This window comes from Rhinoderma darwinii, chromosome 7, assembly GCF_050947455.1.
Source record: "Rhinoderma darwinii isolate aRhiDar2 chromosome 7, aRhiDar2.hap1, whole genome shotgun sequence".
Lineage (NCBI taxonomy): Eukaryota > Metazoa > Chordata > Amphibia > Anura > Rhinodermatidae > Rhinoderma > Rhinoderma darwinii.
Window position 1 is genome coordinate 91,122,144 of NC_134693.1, and position 20,746 is coordinate 91,142,889.

The 20,746-nt window shown below is 42.2% G+C and overlaps 15 pseudogenes; all 15 read left to right on the forward strand.

Annotated features, from left to right (window-relative positions):
- Positions 1 to 383: 383 nt before the first annotated feature.
- On the forward strand, positions 384 to 502 carry LOC142658293 (5S ribosomal RNA; annotated as a pseudogene).
- A 2,193-nt stretch (positions 503 to 2,695) lies between these two features.
- LOC142658217 (5S ribosomal RNA) lies at positions 2,696 to 2,814 on the forward strand (annotated as a pseudogene).
- Positions 2,815 to 4,593: 1,779 nt separating this feature from the next.
- LOC142658204 (5S ribosomal RNA) lies at positions 4,594 to 4,712 on the forward strand (annotated as a pseudogene).
- A 997-nt stretch (positions 4,713 to 5,709) lies between these two features.
- On the forward strand, positions 5,710 to 5,828 carry LOC142658299 (5S ribosomal RNA; annotated as a pseudogene).
- Positions 5,829 to 6,268: 440 nt separating this feature from the next.
- On the forward strand, positions 6,269 to 6,387 carry LOC142658298 (5S ribosomal RNA; annotated as a pseudogene).
- Positions 6,388 to 7,384: 997 nt separating this feature from the next.
- On the forward strand, positions 7,385 to 7,503 carry LOC142658223 (5S ribosomal RNA; annotated as a pseudogene).
- A 1,552-nt stretch (positions 7,504 to 9,055) lies between these two features.
- Positions 9,056 to 9,174, forward strand: LOC142658234 (5S ribosomal RNA; annotated as a pseudogene).
- A 1,552-nt stretch (positions 9,175 to 10,726) lies between these two features.
- On the forward strand, positions 10,727 to 10,845 carry LOC142658245 (5S ribosomal RNA; annotated as a pseudogene).
- A 1,738-nt stretch (positions 10,846 to 12,583) lies between these two features.
- On the forward strand, positions 12,584 to 12,702 carry LOC142658256 (5S ribosomal RNA; annotated as a pseudogene).
- Positions 12,703 to 13,141: 439 nt separating this feature from the next.
- On the forward strand, positions 13,142 to 13,260 carry LOC142658291 (5S ribosomal RNA; annotated as a pseudogene).
- Positions 13,261 to 13,873: 613 nt separating this feature from the next.
- Positions 13,874 to 13,992, forward strand: LOC142658279 (5S ribosomal RNA; annotated as a pseudogene).
- An 811-nt stretch (positions 13,993 to 14,803) lies between these two features.
- Positions 14,804 to 14,922, forward strand: LOC142658289 (5S ribosomal RNA; annotated as a pseudogene).
- A 67-nt stretch (positions 14,923 to 14,989) lies between these two features.
- LOC142658210 (5S ribosomal RNA) lies at positions 14,990 to 15,108 on the forward strand (annotated as a pseudogene).
- Positions 15,109 to 16,759: 1,651 nt separating this feature from the next.
- Positions 16,760 to 16,878, forward strand: LOC142658214 (5S ribosomal RNA; annotated as a pseudogene).
- Positions 16,879 to 17,503: 625 nt separating this feature from the next.
- LOC142658213 (5S ribosomal RNA) lies at positions 17,504 to 17,622 on the forward strand (annotated as a pseudogene).
- The last annotated feature ends 3,124 nt before the right edge of the window (positions 17,623 to 20,746 follow it).

The window sequence follows — 20,746 nt, forward strand, 5'->3', positions numbered from 1 at the left end:
TTTATGATTGCTGTGTCATTTTACATTTTTCTTCTTATATGCTTTACTGTGATAGGCGGTCTGGACTATTCTAATACCATAAGTGTTCTATAGGTTTGAAGGTTCCTGCGTGGACCTACTGTTGATAAAGTCTGATATCTTTTTTTGTTCTTTTTTCTGTACTTCAGAAAAAGTTAATAAAAACTTAAACATTAAAGTTAATGGCCATTCTAAGCTGAAATGTGCCTTTTCTCGTCAAATCGCAGAAGAATAACACTTTAAGACCTCGCTAGTTCCAGTGTGGGAGACTGTCTGGGAATCCGTGGTACTGTTGACCTATTGTTATGCTGTTTAGATTTTGTTTCACAATCGATTAAAAAGGACTACGGATTAAAGCATTTAATGTCAATGGCCATTCTGAGCTGAATGAACCTGCTCTCGTCAGATCGCAGTAGTTACACGGGTTAAGTCCTCGCTAGTACCAGTGTGGGAGACTGTCTCGGAATCTGTGGTGCTGTTGACCTATTGTTTTCCCGTTTAGATTTTGTTTCACAATAGATTAAAAAGGACTATGGATTAAAGTATTTAATGTCAATTGCCATTCTAAGCTGAATGTGCCTGCTCTTGTCAGATCGCAGAAGTTACACAGCTTAAAGAGGCTCTGTCACCAGATTTTGCATCCCCTATCTGCTATTGCAGCAGATAGGCGCTGCAATGTAGATTACAGTAACGTTTTTATTTTAAAAAAACAAGCATTTTTGGCCAAGTTATGACCATTTTTGTATTTATGCAAATGAGGCTTGCAAAAGTCCAAGTGGGCGTGTATTATGTGCGTACATCGGGGCGTTTTTACTACTTTTACTAGCTGGGCGTTCTGACGAGAAGTATCATCCACTTCTCTTCAGAACGCCCAGCTTCTGGCAGTGCAGACACACAGCGTGTTCTCGAGAGATCACGCTGTGACGTCACTCACAGGTCCTGCATCGTGTCAGACGAGCGAGGACACCTCAGCACCAGAGGCTACAGTTGATTCTGCAGCAGCATCAGCGTTTGCAGGTAAGTCGATGTACCTACTTACCTGCAAACGCTGATGCTGCTGCAGAATCAACTGTAGCCTCTGGTGCCGATGTGGCCGACACGATGCAGGACCTGGGGCAGGAAGTGAGTGACGTCACAGATCTGCACTGCCAGAAGCTGGGCGTTCTGAAGAGAAGTGGATGATACTTCTCGTCAGAACGCCCAGCTAGTAAAAGTAGTAAAAACGCCCCGATGTACGCACATAATACACGCCCAGTTGGACTTGTACTTTAAACACGCCCACTTAGACTTTTGCAAGCCTCATTTGCATAAATCCAAAAATGGTCATAACTTGGCCAAAAATGCTCGTTTTTAAAAATAAAAACGTTACTGTAATCTACATTGCAGCGCCTATATGCTGCAATAGCAGATAGGGGTTGCAAAATCTGGTGACAGAGCCTCTTTAAGGCCTCGCTAGTACTAGTGTGGGAGACTGTCTGGGAATCCATGGTGTGGTTGACTTTTTATTATGTCATTTAGATTTTGTTTCACAATCTATTAAAAAAGGACAATGGACTAAAGCTTAAATGTCAATGGCCATTCTAAGCTGGATGGGCCTGCTCTCGTCAGATTCCAATACTCACATGACTTTTGGCCTTTCTAGTACCAGTGTGGGAGACTGTCTGGGAATCCGTGGTGCGGTTGACTCTTTAATATGTAGTTTAGGTTTTGTTTCACAATCTATTAAAAAAGGACAATGGACTAAATTTTAAATGTCAATGGCCGTTCTAAGCTGAATGTGCCTGCTCTCGTCAGATACCAATACTCACATGGCTTTGGTCCTCGCTAGTATCAGTGTGTGGGATTCCATGGTGCTGTTGACCTTTCGTTATGCCGTTTAGATTTTGTTTCACAATCGATTAAAAAGGACTATGGATTAAAGCATTTAATGTCAATGGACGTTCTAAGCTTAATGTGCCTGCTGTCGACAGATCATAGAAGTTACACGGCTTAAGGCCTCGCTAGTATCAGTGTGAGAGACTGTCTGGGTATCTGTGGTGCGGTTGATTTATTATTATGTAGTTTAGCTTTTGTTTCACAATCTATTAAAAAAGGACTATGGACTAAAGCTTAAGATGTCAATTGCAATTCTAAGCTGAATGTGCCTGCTCTCGTCAGATCGCGGAAGTTACGCAGCTTAAGTCCTTGCCAGTACCAATGTGGGAGACTGTCTTGGAATCTGTGGTGCTGTTGACATATCGTTATGCTGTTTAGAATTTGTTTCACAATTGATTAAAAATACAAATAGATTAAAGCTTTAAAAGTTAATGGCCATTCTAAGCTGAAATGCGCCACTTCTCGTCAAATCGCAGATGAATAACACTTTAAGGCCTCGCTAGTACCAGTGTGGGAGATTGTCTGCGAATCCGTGGTGCTGTTCACCTATTGTTATTCTGTTTAGAATTTGTTTCACAATCGATTAAAAATAAAAATAGACTAAAGCTTTAACAGTTAATGGCCATTCTAAGCTGAAATGTGCCTTTTCTCGTCAAATCGCAGATGAATAAAACTTTAAAACCTCGCTAGTACAAGTGTGGGAGACTGTCTGGGAATCCGTGGTATGGCAGACTTTCTATTATGTCGTTTAGATTTTGTTTCACAATCGATTTAAAAAGGACTACGGATTAAAGCATTTAATGTCAATGGCCATTCTAAGCTGAATGTGCCTGCTCTCGTCAGATCGCAAAAGTTACGCAGCTTAAGGCCTCGCTAGTACCAGTGTGGGAGACTGTCTGGGAATCCGTGGTGCAGTTGACTTTTTGTCGTTTAGATTTAGTTTCAAAATCGATTAAAAAGGACTATGGATTAAAGCATTTAATGTCAATGGCCATTCTAAGCTGAATGTGCCTACTCTCGTCAGATAGCAGAAATTACACAGCTTAAAGAGGCTCTGTCACCAGATTTTGCAACCCCTATCTGCTATTGCAGCAGATAGGCGCTGCAATGTAGATTACAGTAACGTTTTTATTTTTAAAAAACGAGCATTTTTGGCCAAGTTATGAGCATTTTTGTAGTTATGCAAATGAGGCTTGCAAAAGTCCAAGTGGGTGTGTTTAAAAGTCCAAGTGGGTGTGTATTATGTGCGTACATCGGGGCGTTTTTAATACTTTCACTAGCTGGGCGCTCTGAAGAGAAGTAACATCCTCTTCTCTTCAGAACGCCCAGCTTCTGACAGTGCAGATCTGTGACGTCACTCACAGGTCCTGCATCGTGACGGCCACATCGGCACCAGAGGCTACAGTTGATTCTGCAGCAGCATCAGCGTTTGCAGGTAAGTCGATCTTACCTGCAAACGCTGATGCTGCTGCAGAATCAACTGTAGCCTCTGGTGCCGATGTGGCCGTCACGATGCAGGACCTGTGAGTGACGTCACAGATCTGCACTGTCAGAAGCTGGGCGTTCTGAAGAGAAGAGGATGTTACTTCTCTTCAGAGCGCCCAGCTAGTGAAAGTATTAAAAACGCCCCGATGTACGCACATAATACACACCCACTTGGACTTTTACTTTTAAACACACCCACTTGTACTTTTGCAAGCCTCATTTGCATAACTACAAAAATGCTCATAACTTGGCCAAAAATGCTCGTTTTTTAAAAATAAAAACGTTACTGTAATCTACATTGCAGCGCCTATCTGCTGCAATAGCAGATAGGGGTTGCAAAATCTGGTGACAGAGCCTCTTTAAGGCCTCGCTAGTACCATGGTGGGAGACTGTCTGGGAATCTATGTTGCGGTTGTCATTCAGATTTTGTTTCAAAATCGATTAAAAAGGACTGGATTAAAGCATTTAATGTGAATGGCCGTTCTAAGCTTAATGTGCCTTCGGTCGACAGATCATAGAAGTTACACGGCTTAAGGCCTCGCTAGTACCGGTGTGGGAGACTGTCTGGGAATCCGTGGAGCGGTTGACCTTTTATTATGTCGCTTAGATTTTGTTTCACAATCGATTAAAAAGGACTATGGATTAAAACATTAAATGTCAATGGCCATTCTAAGTTGAATGTGCTTGCTCTCGGCAGATTGCAGAAGTTACACTGCATAAGCCCTCGCTAGTACCAGTGTGTGAGACTGTCTGGGAATCCATTGTGCGGTTGACTTTTTATTGTGCCGTTTAGATTTTGTTTCACAATCGATTAAAAAGGACTATGGATTAAAGCATTCAATGTCAATGGCCATTCTAAGCTGAATGTGCCCTCTCTCGTCAGATCGCAGAAGTTACACAGCTTAAGACCTCGCTATTACCAGTGTGGGAGACTGTCTGGGAATCCGTGGTGTGGTTGCCTATTTATTATGTCGTTTAGATTTTGTTTCACAATCGATTAAAAAGGACTATGGATTAAAGCATTTAATGTCAATGGCCATTCTAAGCTGAATGTTCCTGCTCTCGTCAGGATCGCAGAAGTTACACAGCTTAAAGCCTAGCTAGTACCAGTGTGGGAGACTGTCTGAGAATCCGTGGAGCGGTTGACTTTTTATTATGTCGTTTAGATTTTGTTTCACAATCGGTTAAAAAGGACTATGGATTTAAGCATTTAATGTCAATGGCCATTCTAAGCTGAATGTGCCTGCTCTCGTCAGATCGCAGAAATTACACAGCTTAAGGCCTCGCTAGTACCAGTGTGGGAGACTGTCTGGGAATTTGTGGTGCGGTTGACTTTTTATTATATAGTTTAGATTTTGTTTCACAATCGATTAAAAAGGACTATGGATTAAAGCATTTAATGTCAACTGCCATTCTAAGCTGAATGTGTCCTCTCTCGTCAGATCGCAGAAGTTACACAGCTTAAGGCCTCGCTAGTACCAGCGTGGGAAACTGTCGGGAAATCCGTGGTGCGGTTGCATCTTAATTATGTTGTTTTAGATTTTGTTTCACAATCGATTAAAAAGGACTATGGATTAAACCATTCAATGTCAATGGCCATTCTAAGCTGAATGTGCCTGCTCTTGTCAGATCGCAGAAGTTACACAGCTTAAGGCTTTGCTAGTACCGTGTGGGAGGCTGTCTGGTAATCTGTGGTGCAGTTGCCTCTTTATTATGTAGTTTAGATTTTGTTTCACAATCGATTAAAAAGGACTATGGATTAAAGCATTTAATGTCAACTGCCATTCTAAGCTGAATGTGTCCTCTCTCGTCAGATCGCGGAAGTTACACAGCTTAAGACCTCGCTATTACCAGTGTGGGAGGCTGTCTGGTAATCTGTGGTGCAGTTGCCTCTTTATTATGTAGTTTAGATTTTGTTTCACAATCGATTAAAAAGGACTTAGGATTAAAGCATTTAATGTCAATGGCCGTTCTAAGCTGAATGTGCCTGCTCTCGGCAGATCGCAGAAGTTAAACTGCTTAAGTCCTCGCTAGTACCAGTGTGGGAGACTGTCTGAGAATCCGTGGAGCGGTTGACTTTTTATTATGTCGTTCAGATTTAGCTTCACAATCGATTAAAAAGGAATATGGATTAAAGCATTTAATGTCAATTGCTGTTCTAAGCTGAATATGCCTTCTCTCGTCAGATCGTAGAAGTTACACTACTTAAGGCCTCGCTAGTACTAGTGTGGGAGACTGTCTGGAAATCCATGCTGATGTTTACTTTTTGTTATGTCGTTTAGATTTTGTTTCACAATCGATTAAAAAGGACTATGGATTAAAGCGTTTAAAGTCAATGGCCATTCTAAGCTGAATGTTCCTGCTCTCGTCAGATCGCAGAAGTTATACAGCTTAAGGCTTCGCTAGTACCAGTATGGGAGACTGTCTGGGAATCTGTGGTGCGGTTGACTTTTTATTATGTCGTTTCGATTTTGTTTCACAATCGATTAAATAGGACTATGGATTAAAGCATTTAAAGTCAAGGGCCATTCTAAGCTGAATGTGCCTGCTCTTGTCAGATTGAAGAAGTTACACAGCTTAAGGCCTCGCTAGTAGCACTGTGGGAGACTGTCTGAGAATCTGTGGTGTGGTCGACTATTTATTATGTCGTTTACATTTTGTTTCACAATCGATTAAAAAGGACTATGGATTAAAGCATTTAATGGCAATGGCCATTCTAAGCTGAATGTGCCTGCTCTCGTCAGGATCGCAGAAGTTACACAGCTTAAAGCCTAGCTAGTACCAGTGTGAGAGGCTGTCTGGGAATCCGTGGTGCGGTTGACTTTTTATTATGTCGTTTAGATTTTGTTTCACAATAGATTAAAAAGGACTATGGATTAAAGCATTTAATGTCAATGGCCATTCTAAGCTGAATGTGCCTGCTCTCGTCAGATCGCAGAAGTTACACAGCTTAAGGCCTCGCTAGTACCAGTGTGGGAGACTGGCTGGGAATCCGTGGTGCGGTTGACATTTTATTATGTCGTTTAGATTTTGTTTCACAATCGATTAAAAAGGACTTAGGATTAAAGCATTTAATGTCAATGGCCGTTCTAAGCTGAATGTGCCTGCTCTCGGCAGATCGCAGAAGTTACACTGCTTAAGCCCTCGCTAGTACCAGTGTGGGAGACTGTCTGAGAATCCGTGGAGCGGTTGACTTTTTATTATGTCGTTCAGATTTAGCTTCACAATCGATTAAAAAGGAATATGGATTAAAGCATTTAATGTCAATTGTTGTTCTTAGCTGAATGTGCCTTCTCTCGTCAGATCGCAGAAGTTACACTGCTTAAGGCCTCGCTAGTACCATTGTGGGAGACTGTCTGGGAATCCGTGGTGCGTTTGCCTTTTTATTTTGTCGTTTAGATTTTGTTTCACAATCGATTAAAAAGGACTATGGATTAAAGCATTTAATGTCAATGGCCATTCAAAGCTGAATGTGCCCTCTCTCGTCAGATCGCAGAAGTTACACAGCTTAAGCCCTCGCTAGTACCATTGTGTGAGACTGTCTGGAAATACATGCTGAGGTTTAATTTTTATTATGTCGTTTAGATTTTGTTTCACAATCGATTAAAAAGGACTATGGATTCTAGCATTTAAAGTCAATGGACATTCTAAGCTGAATGTTCCTGCTCTCGTCAGTTGGCAGATGTTACACAGCTTAAGGCCTCACTATTACCAGTGTGGGAGACTGTCTGGGAATCCGTGGTGCTGTTGAGTGTTTATTATGTCGTTTAGATTTTGTTTCACAATCGATTAAAAAGGACTATGGATTAAAGCATTTAAAGTCAATGGCCATTCTAAGCTGAATGTGCCTGCTCTTGTCAGATCGCAGAAGTTACACAGCTTAATGCCCTGCTAGAACCAGTGTGGGAGACTGTCTGGGAAGCCGTGGTGTGGTTGACTATTTATTATGTCGTTTAGATTTTGTTTCACAATCGATTAAAAAGGACTATGGATTAAAGCATTTAATGTCAATGGCCATTCTAAGCTAAAAGTGCCTGCCCTCGTCAGATCGCAGAAGTTACACAGCTTAAGGCCTCACTAGTACCAGTGTGGGAGACTGTCTGGGAGTCCGTGGTGCGGTTGACTTTTTATTATGTCGTTTAGGTTTTGTTTCACAATCGATTAAAAAGGACTATGGATTAAAGCACTAAACGTCAATGGCCATTCTAAGCTGAATGTGCCTGCTCTCATCAGATCGCAGAAGTAACAAAGCTTAAGGCCTCGCAAGTATCAGTGTGGGAGACTGTCTGGGAGTCCGTGGTGTGGTGGCCTTTTTATTATGTCGTTTAGGTTTTGTTTCACAATCGATTAAAAAGGACTATGGATTAAAGCATTTAACACAATGGCCATTCTAAGCTGAATGTGCCTGCTCTGGTCAGATCCTAGAAGTTACACAGCTTAAGGCCTCGCTAGTAACAGTGTGGGAGACTGTCTGGGAATCCGTGGTGCAGTTGACTTTTTATTATGTCGTTTAGATTTTGTTTCACAATCGATTAAAAAGGACTATGGATTAAGCATTTAATGTCAATGACCATTCTAAGCTAAATGTGCCTGCTCTCGTCAGATCGCGGAAGTTTCGCAGCTTAAGCCCTCGCTAGTACCAGTGTGGGAGACTGTCTGGGAATCCGTGGTGCAGTTGCCTTTTTAGTATGTCGTTTAGGTTTTGTTTCACAATCGATTAAAAAGGACTATGGATTAAAGAATTAATGTCAATGGCCATTCTAAGCTGAATGTCCCTGCTCTCGTCAGATCACAGAAGTAACACAGCTTAAGGCCTCGCTAGTACCAGTGTGGGAGACAGTCTGGGAATCTGAAGTGCGGTTACCTTTTTATTATGTAGTTTAGATTTTATTTCACAATCAATTAAAAAGGACTATGGATTAAATAATTTAACGTCAATGGCCATTCTAAGCTGAATTTTCTTGCTCTCGTCAGATCGCAGAAGTTACACAGCTTAAGGCCTCGCTAGTACCAGTGTGGGAGACTGTCTGGGAATCCGTGTTGCGGTTGAATTTTTATTATGTCGTTTAGATTTTGTTTCACAATCGATTAAAAAGGACTATGGATTAAAGCATTTAATGTCAATGGCCATTCAAAGCTGAATGTGCCCTCTCTCGTCAGATCGCAGAAGTTACACAGCTTAAGCCCTCGCTAGTACCATTGTGTGAGACTGTCTGGAAATACATGCTGAGGTTTAATTTTTATTATGTCGTTTAGATTTTGTTTCACAATCGATTAAAAAGGACTATGGATTCTAGCATTTAAAGTCAATGGACATTCTAAGCTGAATGTTCCTGCTCTCGTCAGTTGGCAGATGTTACACAGCTTAAGGCCTCACTATTACCAGTGTGGGAGACTGTCTGGGAATCCGTGGTGCTGTTGAGTGTTTATTATGTCGTTTAGATTTTGTTTCACAATCGATTAAAAAGGACTATGGATTAAAGCATTTAAAGTCAATGGCCATTCTAAGCTGAATGTGCCTGCTCTTGTCAGATCGCAGAAGTTACACAGCTTAATGCCCTGCTAGAACCAGTGTGGGAGACTGTCTGGGAAGCCGTGGTGTGGTTGACTATTTATTATGTCGTTTAGATTTTGTTTCACAATCGATTAAAAAGGACTATGGATTAAAGCATTTAATGTCAATGGCCATTCTAAGCTAAAAGTGCCTGCCCTCGTCAGATCGCAGAAGTTACACAGCTTAAGGCCTCACTAGTACCAGTGTGGGAGACTGTCTGGGAGTCCGTGGTGCGGTTGACTTTTTATTATGTCGTTTAGGTTTTGTTTCACAATCGATTAAAAAGGACTATGGATTAAAGCACTAAACGTCAATGGCCATTCTAAGCTGAATGTGCCTGCTCTCATCAGATCGCAGAAGTAACAAAGCTTAAGGCCTCGCAAGTATCAGTGTGGGAGACTGTCTGGGAGTCCGTGGTGTGGTGGCCTTTTTATTATGTCGTTTAGGTTTTGTTTCACAATCGATTAAAAAGGACTATGGATTAAAGCATTTAACACAATGGCCATTCTAAGCTGAATGTGCCTGCTCTGGTCAGATCCTAGAAGTTACACAGCTTAAGGCCTCGCTAGTAACAGTGTGGGAGACTGTCTGGGAATCCGTGGTGCGGTTGACTTTTTATTATGTCGTTTAGATTTTGTTTCACAATCGATTAAAAAGGACTATGGATTAAGCATTTAATGTCAATGACCATTCTAAGCTAAATGTGCCTGCTCTCGTCAGATCGCGGAAGTTTCGCAGCTTAAGCCCTCGCTAGTACCAGTGTGGGAGACTGTCTGGGAATCCGTGGTGCAGTTGCCTTTTTAGTATGTCGTTTAGGTTTTGTTTCACAATCGATTAAAAAGGACTATGGATTAAAGAATTAATGTCAATGGCCATTCTAAGCTGAATGTCCCTGCTCTCGTCAGATCGCAGAAGTAACACAGCTTAAGGCCTCGCTAGTACCAGTGTGGGAGACAGTCTGGGAATCTGAAGTGCGGTTACCTTTTTATTATGTAGTTTAGATTTTATTTCACAATCAATTAAAAAGGACTATGGATTAAATAATTTAACGTCAATGGCCATTCTAAGCTGAATTTTCTTGCTCTCGTCAGATCGCAGAAGTTACACAGCTTAAGGCCTCGCTAGTACCAGTGTGGGAGACTGTCTGGGAATCCGTGTTGCGGTTGAATTTTTATTATGTCGTTTAGATTTTGTTTCACAATCGATTAAAAAGGACTATGGATTAAAGCATTTAATGTCAATGGCCATTCAAAGCTGAATGTGCCCTCTCTCGTCAGATCGCAGAAGTTACACAGCTTAAGCCCTCGCTAGTACCATTGTGTGAGACTGTCTGGAAATACATGCTGAGGTTTAATTTTTATTATGTCGTTTAGATTTTGTTTCACAATCGATTAAAAAGGACTATGGATTCTAGCATTTAAAGTCAATGGACATTCTAAGCTGAATGTTCCTGCTCTCGTCAGTTGGCAGATGTTACACAGCTTAAGGCCTCACTATTACCAGTGTGGGAGACTGTCTGGGAATCCGTGGTGCTGTTGAGTGTTTATTATGTCGTTTAGATTTTGTTTCACAATCGATTAAAAAGGACTATGGATTAAAGCATTTAAAGTCAATGGCCATTCTAAGCTGAATGTGCCTGCTCTTGTCAGATCGCAGAAGTTACACAGCTTAATGCCCTGCTAGAACCAGTGTGGGAGACTGTCTGGGAAGCCGTGGTGTGGTTGACTATTTATTATGTCGTTTAGATTTTGTTTCACAATCGATTAAAAAGGACTATGGATTAAAGCATTTAATGTCAATGGCCATTCTAAGCTAAAAGTGCCTGCCCTCGTCAGATCGCAGAAGTTACACAGCTTAAGGCCTCACTAGTACCAGTGTGGGAGACTGTCTGGGAGTCCGTGGTGCGGTTGACTTTTTATTATGTCGTTTAGGTTTTGTTTCACAATCGATTAAAAAGGACTATGGATTAAAGCACTAAACGTCAATGGCCATTCTAAGCTGAATGTGCCTGCTCTCATCAGATCGCAGAAGTAACAAAGCTTAAGGCCTCGCAAGTATCAGTGTGGGAGACTGTCTGGGAGTCCGTGGTGTGGTGGCCTTTTTATTATGTCGTTTAGGTTTTGTTTCACAATCGATTAAAAAGGACTATGGATTAAAGCATTTAACACAATGGCCATTCTAAGCTGAATGTGCCTGCTCTGGTCAGATCCTAGAAGTTACACAGCTTAAGGCCTCGCTAGTAACAGTGTGGGAGACTGTCTGGGAATCCGTGGTGCGGTTGACTTTTTATTATGTCGTTTAGATTTTGTTTCACAATCGATTAAAAAGGACTATGGATTAAGCATTTAATGTCAATGACCATTCTAAGCTAAATGTGCCTGCTCTCGTCAGATCGCGGAAGTTTCGCAGCTTAAGCCCTCGCTAGTACCAGTGTGGGAGACTGTCTGGGAATCCGTGGTGCAGTTGCCTTTTTAGTATGTCGTTTAGGTTTTGTTTCACAATCGATTAAAAAGGACTATGGATTAAAGAATTAATGTCAATGGCCATTCTAAGCTGAATGTCCCTGCTCTCGTCAGATCGCAGAAGTAACACAGCTTAAGGCCTCGCTAGTACCAGTGTGGGAGACAGTCTGGGAATCTGAAGTGCGGTTACCTTTTTATTATGTAGTTTAGATTTTATTTCACAATCAATTAAAAAGGACTATGGATTAAATAATTTAACGTCAATGGCCATTCTAAGCTGAATTTTCTTGCTCTCGTCAGATCGCAGAAGTTACACAGCTTAAGGCCTCGCTAGTACCAGTGTGGGAGACTGTCTGGGAATCCGTGTTGCGGTTGAATTTTTATTATGTCGTTTAGATTTTGTTTCACAATCGATTAAAAAGGACTATGGATTAAAGCATTTAATGTCAATGGCCATTCTAAGCAAAATGTGCCTGCTCTCATCAGATCGCAGAAGTTACACAGCTTAAGGCCTTGCTAGAACCAGTGTGGGAGACTGTCTGGGAGTCCATGGTGTGGTTGACTTTTTATTATGTCGTTTAGGTTTTGTTTCACAATCGATTAAAAAGGACTATGGATTAAAGCATTTAATGTTTATGGCTTTTCGAAGCTGATTGTTCCTGCTCACGTCAAATCGCGGAAGTTACGCGGCTTAAGGCCTCGCTAGTACCAGTGTGAGAGACTGTCTGGGAATCCGTGGTGCAGTTGACTGTTTATTATGTCGTTTAGATTTAGTTTCACAATCGATTAAAAAGGACTATGGATTAAAGCATTTGATGTTAATGGCCATTCTAAGCTAAATGTGCCTGCTCTCGTCAGATCGCAGAAGTTACACAGATTAAGGCCTCGCTAGTACCAGTGTGGGCGACTGTCTGGGAGTCCGTGGTGCGGTTGACATTTTATTATGTCGTTTAGGTTTTGTTTCACAATCGATTAAAAAGGACTATGGATTAAAGCATTTAATGTCAATGGCCATTCTAAGCTAAATGTGCCTGCTCTCGTCAGATCACAGAAATTACACAGCTTAAGGCCTCGCTAGTACCAGTGTGGGAGACTGTCTGGGAATCTGTGGTGTGGTTGATTATTTATTATGTCGTTTAGATTTTGTTTCACAATCGGTTAAAAAGGACTATGGATTAAAGCGTTTAATGTTAATCGCTATTCTAAGCTGAATGTGCCTGCTCTCGTCAGATTGCAGAAGTTACACAGCTTAAGGCCTCGCTAGTACCAGTGTGGGAGACTGTCTGGGAATCCGTGGTTCGGTTGACTTTTTATTATGTCGTTTAGATTTTGTTTCACAATCGATTAAAAAGTTCTATGGATTAAAGCTTTTAATGTCTATGGCCATTCTAAGCAGAATGTACCTGCTCTCCTCAGTTTGCAGAAGTTACACAGCTTAAGTCCTCGATAGTACTAGTGTGGGAGACTGTATGGGAATCCGTGGTGCGGTTGACTTTTTATTATGTCGTTTAGATTTTGTTTCACAATCGATTAAAAAGGACTATGGATTAAAGCATTTAATGTCAATGGCCATTCTAAGCTGAATGTGGCCACTCTCGTCAGATCGCGCAAGTTACGCCGCTTAAGCCCTCGCTAGTACTTGTGTGGGAGACTGTCTGGGAATCCGTGGTGCAGTTGATTTATTATTATGTCGTTTAGGTTTTGTTTCACAATCGATTAAAAAGGACTATGGATTAAAGCATTTAATGTCAATGGCCATTCTAAGCTGAATGTGCCTGCTCTCGTCAGATCGCAGAAGTAACACAGCTTAAGGCCTTGCTAGTATTAGTGTGGGAGACTGACTGGGAATCCGTGGCGCGGTTGACTTTTTATTATGTTGTTTAGCTTTTGTTTCACAATCGATTAAAAAGGACTATAGATTAAAGCATTTAGTGCCCATGGCCATTCTAAGCTGAATGCTCCTGCTCTCGTCAGTTTGCAGAAGTTACACAGCTTAAGGCCTCGCTAATACCAGTGTGGGAGACTGTCTGGGAACCCTTGGTGCGGTTGACTTTTTATTATGTCGTTTAGATTTTGTTTCACAATCGATTAAAAAGGACTATGGATTAAAGCATTTAATGTCAATGGCTATTCTAACCTGAATGTGCCTGCTCTCGTCAGATTGCAGAAGTTACACAGTTTAAGGCCTCGCAAGTACCATTGTGGGAGACTGTCTGGAAATCTGTGGTGCAGTTGCCTTTTTATTATGTCATTTAGATTTTGTTTCACAATCGATAAAAAAGGACTATGGATTAAAGCAGTTAATGTCAACGGCCATTCTAAGCTGAATGTGCCTGCTCTCGTGAGATCGCAGAAGTTACACCGCTTAAGCCCTCGCTAGTACCAGTCTGGGAATCCGTGGTGCGGTTGACTTTTTATTATGTCGTTTAGATTTTGTTTCACAATCGATTAAAAAGGACTATGGATTAAAGCTTTTAATGTCAATGGCCATTCTAAGCTGAATGTGCCTGCTCTCATCAGATCGCAGAAGTTACCCAGCTTAAACCCTCGCTAGTACCAGTGTGGGAGACTGTCTGGGAATCCGTGGTGCGGTTGACTTTTTATTATGTCGTTTAGATTTTGTTTCACAATCGATTAAAAAGGACTATGGATTAAAGCTTTTAATGTCTATGGCCATTCTAAGCTGAATGTACCTGCTCTCGTCAGTTCGCAGAAGTTACACAGCTTAAGGCCTCGCTAGTACTAGTGTGGGAGACTGTCTGGGAATCCGTGGAGCGCTTATGTTTTTATTATGTCGTTGAGATTTTGTTTCACAATCGATTAAAAAGGACTATGGATTAAAGCATTTAATGTCTATGCTATTCTAAGCTGAATGTGCCTGCTCTCGTCAGTTGGCAGACGTTACGCAGCTTAAGGCCTCTCTAGTACCAGTGTGGGAGACTGTCTGGGAATCCGTGGTGTGGTTGACTTTTTTATTATGTCGTTTAGATTTTGTTTCACAATCGATAAAATATGACTATGGATTAAAGCATTTAATGTCAATGGCCATTCTATGCTGAATGTGCCTGCTCTCGTCAGATCGCAGAAGTTACACAGCTTAAGACCTCGCTAGTACCAGTGTGAGAGACTGTCTAGGAATCCGTGGTGCGGTTGACTTCTTATTATGTCGTTTTGATTTTGTTTCACAATCGATTAAAAAGGACGATGGATTGAAGCATTTAATGTCAACGGCCATTCTAAACTGAATGTGCCTGCTCTCGTCAGGTTGCAGTAGTTACACAGCTTAAGGCCTCGCTAGTACCAGTGTGGGAGACTGTCTAGGAATCCGTGGTGCGGTTGACTTTTTATTATGTCATTTAGATTTTGTTTCACAATCGATTAAAAATGACTATGGATTAAAGCATTTAATGTCAATGGCCATTCTAAGCTGGTTGTGCCTGCTCTCGTCAGGTCGCAGAAGTTACACAGCTTAAGGCCTCGCTAGTACTAGTGTGGGAGACTGGCTGGGAACCCATGGTGCAATTGACTTTTTATTATGTCGTTTAGATTTTGTTTCACAATCTATTAAAAAGGACTATGGATTAAAATATTTAATGTCAATGGCCATTCTAAGCTGAATGTGCCTGCTCTCATCAGTTCGCAGAAGTAACACAGCTTAAGGCCTCGCTAGTATCAGTGTGGGAGACTGTCTGGGAATACGTGGTGCGGTTGACATTTTATTATGTCGTTTAGCTTTTGTTTCACAATCGATTAAAAAGGACTATGGATTAAAGCATTTAACGCCAATGGCCATTCTAAGCTGAATGTTCTTACTCTCGTCAGATCGCAGAAGTTACACAGCTTAAGGCCTCGCTAGCACTAGTGTGGGAGACTGTCTGGGAATCTGTGGTGCGGAAAGTTTTTTATTATGTCGTTTAGATTTTGTTTCACAATCGGTTAAAAAGGACTATGGGTTAAAGCATTTAATGTCAATGGGCATTCTAAGCTGAGTGTGCCTGCTCTCATCAGATCACAGACGTTACACAGCTTAAAGAGGCTCTGTCACCAGATTTTGCAACCCCTATCTGCTATTTCAGCAGATAGGCGCTGCAATGTAGATTACAGTAACGTTTTTATTTTTAAAAAAACGAGCATTTTTGGCCAAGTTATGACCATTTTCGTATTTATGCAAATGAGGCTTGCAAAAGTACAACTGGGCGTGTTGAAAAGTAAAAGTACAACTGGGCGTGTATTATGTGCGTACATCGGGGCGTATTTACTACTTTTACTAGCTGGGCGCTCTGATGAGAAGTATCATCCACTTCTCTTCACAACGCCCAGCTTCTGGCAGTGCAGATCTGTGACGTCACTCACAGGTCCTGCATCGTGTCGGCACCAGAGGCTACAGTTGATTCTGCAGCAGCATCAGCATTTGCAGGTAAGTAGCTACATCGAGTTACCTGCAAACGCCGATGCTGCTGCAGAATCATCTGTAGCCTCTGGTGCCGATGTGTCCTCGCTCGTCTGACACGATGCAGGACCTGTGAGTGACGTCACAGCGTGATCTCTCGAGAACACGCTGTGTCTGCACTGCCAGAAGCTGGGCGTTGTGAAGAGAAGTGGATGATACTTCTATACACAACGCCCAGCTAGTAAAAGTAGTAAACACGCCCCGATGTACGCACATAATACACGCCCAGTTGTACTTTTACTTTTCAACACGCCCAGTTGTACTTTTGCAAGCCTCATTTGCATAAATACGAAAATGGTCATAACTTGGCCAAAAATGCTCGTTTTTTAAAAATAAAAACGTTACTGTAATCTACATTGCAGCACCTATCTGCTGAAATAGCAGATAGGGGTTGCAAAATCTGGTGACAGAGCCTCTTTAAGGCCTCGCTAGTACCAGTGTGGGAGACTGTTTGGGAATCCGTGGTGCGGTTGATTTTTTATTATGTTGTTTAGATTTTGTTTCACAATCGGTTAAAAAGGACTATGCATTAAACCATTTAATGTCAATGGCCATTCTAAGATGTATGTACCTGCTTTCGTCAAATTGCAGAAGTTACACAGCTTAAAGCCTCACAAGTACCAGTGTGGGAGACTGTCGGGAAATCCGTGGTGCGGTTGCCTTTTTATTATGTCGTTTAGATTTTGTTTCATAATCGATTAAAAAGGACTATGGATTAAAGCATTTCATGTCAATGGCCATTCTAAGATTAATGTGCCTGCTCTCGTCAGATCGCAGAAATTACACAGCTTAAGGCTTCGCTAGTCTCAGTGTGGGAGACTGTCAAGGAATCCGTGGTGTGGTTGCTTTTTTATTATGTCGTTTAGATTTTGTTTCACAATCGGTTTAAAAGGACTATGGATTAAAGCATTTAATGTCAATGGCCATTCTAAGCTGAATGTGCCTGCTCTCGTCAGATCGCAGAAGTTACACAGCTTAAGGCCTCGCTAGTACCAGTGTGGGAGACTTTCTGGGAATCCGTGGTGCGGGTGCTTTTTTGTTATGTCGTTTAGATTTTGTTTCACAATCGGTTAAAAAGGACTATGGATTAAAGCATTTAACGTCAATGGCCATTCTAAGCTGAATGTGCCTGCTCTTGTCAGATCGCAGCAGTTACGCAGCTTAAGGCCTTGCAAGTAACAGTGTGGGAGACTGTCTGGAAATCCGTGGTGCGGTTGCCTTTTTATTATGTCGTTTAGATTTTGTTTCACAATCAATTAAAAAGGACTATGGATTAAGACTTTTAATGTCTATGGCCATTCTAAGCTGAATTTACCTGCTCTCGTCAGTTTGCAGAAGTTACACAGTGTAAGGCCTCGCTAGCACTAGTGTGGGAGTCTGTCTGGGAATGTGTGGTGCGGAAATGTTTTTATTATGTCGTTTAGATTTTGTTTCACAATCGGTTAAAAAGGACTATGGATTAAAGCATTTAAAGTCAATGGCCATTCTAAGCTGAATGTGTCTGCTCTCGTCTGATCGCAGAAGTTACACAGCTTAAGGCCTCGCTAGTACCAGTGTGGGAGACTTTCTGGAAAACCGTGGAGCGGTTGCCATTTTATTATGTTGTTTAGATTTTGTTTCACAATCGATTAAAAAGGACTATGGATTTGAGCAGTTAATGTCAATGGCCATTCTAAGCTGAATGTGCCTGCTCTCGTCAGATCGCAGAAGTTACACCGCTTAAGCCCTCGCTAGTACCAGTGTGGGAGACTGTCTGGGAATCCGTGGTGCGGTTGACTTTTTATTATGTCGTTTAGATTTTGTTTCACAATCGGTTAAAAAGGACTATGGATTAAAGCTTTTAATTTCTTTGGCCATTCTAAGCTGAATGTACCTGCTCTCGTCAGTTCGCAGAAGTTACACAGCTTAAAGGCATGGTGTTGCCCTAAAAACATGTTTTTTTTTTAAAAATTAAACATTTAGTGTGTAGGTGATTAAACATTGTACAAATTTTTTTTATTTTTTTCGCGAGTCAGGAAATATTATAAATTTTTTCTAATTTATAATACTACCCATTTTTGGTCACTAGATGGAGCTAGTTCCCAAAATTGCAGCATTGCAACATTGGGTTAAAAGCCCTCGCTCTAGTGAGCTCTCAGCAACCCCCCCTCCTTTATCCTGGCTAGTGCCGGGATAAACGAGGGGTTTGAAAGGTTTAACCTCCTACACTGTGTGTCGCCATTTTTTGAGGTAACCCACAGTGTAGTAGGTTTACATACAGTAGTAAACACACACAAACACTAACATACATTGAAATCTCTTACCTGCTCCTGCCGCCGCGGCTCCCTCCGACCCGTCCGCTCCCTTTGCTGCCGCTGTTCCATGTGCACAAGTCCGGAAGCCGCGACCGGAAGTAGTAATATTACAGTCCGGCCGCGACTTCCGGTCCACAGGAAAATGGCGCCGGACGGCGCCAATTTCGAATAGGACTGTGTGGGAGCGGCGCATGCGCAGTTCCCACACAGACGCCGTACACGGACGTGAATGGGACGGGAGCCGTTCACAGTCCCTATGGGACTGTGGCTGCCGTACTCCATGTCTGTGTGTGTCGTTAATCGACACACACAGAAATGGAACAAAAAATGGCAGCCCCCATAGGGAAGAAAAAGTGTAAAAATAAGAAACAGTAAAACACAAACACACAAATGAATATAAACGTTTTTATTACAGCACTAACATCTTTAACATATAAAAAAATTATTTGCGATGACACTGTTCCTTTAAGGCCTCGCTAGTACTAGTGTGGGAGACTGTCTGGGAATCCGTGGTGCGCTTATGTTTTTATTATGTCGTTGAGATTTTGTTTCACAATCGATTAAAAAGGACTATAAATTAAAGCATTCAATGTCAATTGCCATTAGAAGCTGACTGTGCCTGCTCTCTTCAGATTGCAGAAGTTAAGCAGCTTAAGGCTTCGCTAGTAGCAGTGTGGGAGACTGTCTGGGAATCCGTGGTGCGGTTGATTTTTTATTATGTTGTTTAGATTTTGTTTCACAATCGGTTAAAAAGGACTATGGATTAAATCTTTTAAAGTCTATGGCCATTCTAAGCTGAATGTACCTGCTCTCGCCAGTTCGCAGAAGTTACACAGCTTAAGGCCTCGCTGGTACTAGTGTGGGAGACCTTCTGGAAATCCGTGGTGCGGTTATGTTTTTATTATGTCGATTAGATTTTGTTTCAATCGATTAAAAAGGACTATGTATTAAAGCATTTAATGTCAATGGCCATTCTAAGCTGAATGTGCCTGCTCTCGTCAGGTCGCAGAAGTTACACAGCTTAAGGGGGGATTCACACGAGCGTGTATTCGGTCCGTGCGGGCCGCGTGGTTTTCACGCGGCACGCATGGACCAATACAAGTCTATGGGGCAGTACAGACAGTCCGTGCTTTTTGCGCAGCGTTTGTCTGCTGCGCAAAAAGCGCGACAGGTTCAATAACTCTGCGTATTTCGCGCATCACGCACCCATTGAAGTCAATGGGTGCGTGAAAATCACGCGCACCACACGGAAGCACTTCCGTGGGACGAGCGTGATTCGCGCAACAGCAGTGAAAAGGATGAATGAAAACCGAAAAGCACCACGTGCTTTTCTGTTTCCGAACATCCAAACGGAGTGTCTTTGCGATGAGCGAAGCCGGACAAGCGTACCGAACTTCACCGGGTTCGGCCAAACTCGTTTTGGCCGATCCCGGCAAAAAAATTATCGGTACGCGACGTCAGGAGATAGTCACTGTCCATGGTGCTGAAAGAGTTAAACTGTTTCAGCACCATGGACAGTGACTTGCGATCCCAAAATACATTAACCTGTAAAAAAAAAACGAAGTTCTAACTTACCGATTACTACTGTCTCCTTCCTGCAGTCCGACCTCCCGGGATGACACTTCAGTTCAAGTGACAGCTCCAGCCAATCACAGGCCAAGCACAGGCTGCAGCCAATCACAGGCTGCAGCGGTCACTTGGACTGCTGCGTCATCCAGGGAGGTGGGGCCCGATGTCAAGAGAGGCGCGTCACCAAGGACGCGTCACCAAGGACGCGTCACCAAGGCAACGGCCGGGAAGTTCTCGGTAAGTAGGAACTTTATCTTTTTTTTTTCAGGTTTTTCGCTGTTGTGTTCGGCATTCACTGTCGAGGGTGCTGAAAGATTTAGCTCTTTCAGCACCTTAGACAGTGACGGGCGTTGACAAGCCTCATCTCTATGATGCCGGCTGCGCGAAAATCACGCAGCCGCGCATCAGACACGCATGACACACGCAGCTGTCAAATGGTTTTTGCGCTCGCAAAACGCTGCGTTGTTTGCGCGCGCAAAAACGCAACGTTCGTCTGAATCTGCCCTAAGTCCTCGCTAGTACTAGTGTGGGAGATTGTCTGGGAACCTGTGGTGCGTTTAAGTTTTTATTACGCACGAAAAACGCATGAAAAACGGATAAAAAACGCATGAAAAACGGATAAAAAGCGCATGAAAAACGCATGAAAAACGGATAAAAAGCGCATGAAAAACGCACGAAAAACGCATGAAAAACAGATAAAAAGCGCACGAAAAGCGCACGAAAAACGCACGAAAAACTGATAAAAAGCGCATGAAAAACGCACGAAAAACGGATAAAAAGCGTATGAAAAACGGATAAAAAGCGCATGAAAAACGGATAAAAAGCGCATGAAAAGCACATGAAAAACGCACGAAAAATGCATGAAAAACGCATGAAAAATGCATGAAAAATGCATGAAAAACGGATAAAAAGCGCACGAAAAACGCACGAAAAACGGATAAAAAGCACACGAAAAACGCACGAAAAACGGATAAAAAGCGCATGAAAAACGCATGAAAAACAGATAAAAAGCGCACGAAAAACGGATAAAAAGCGCATG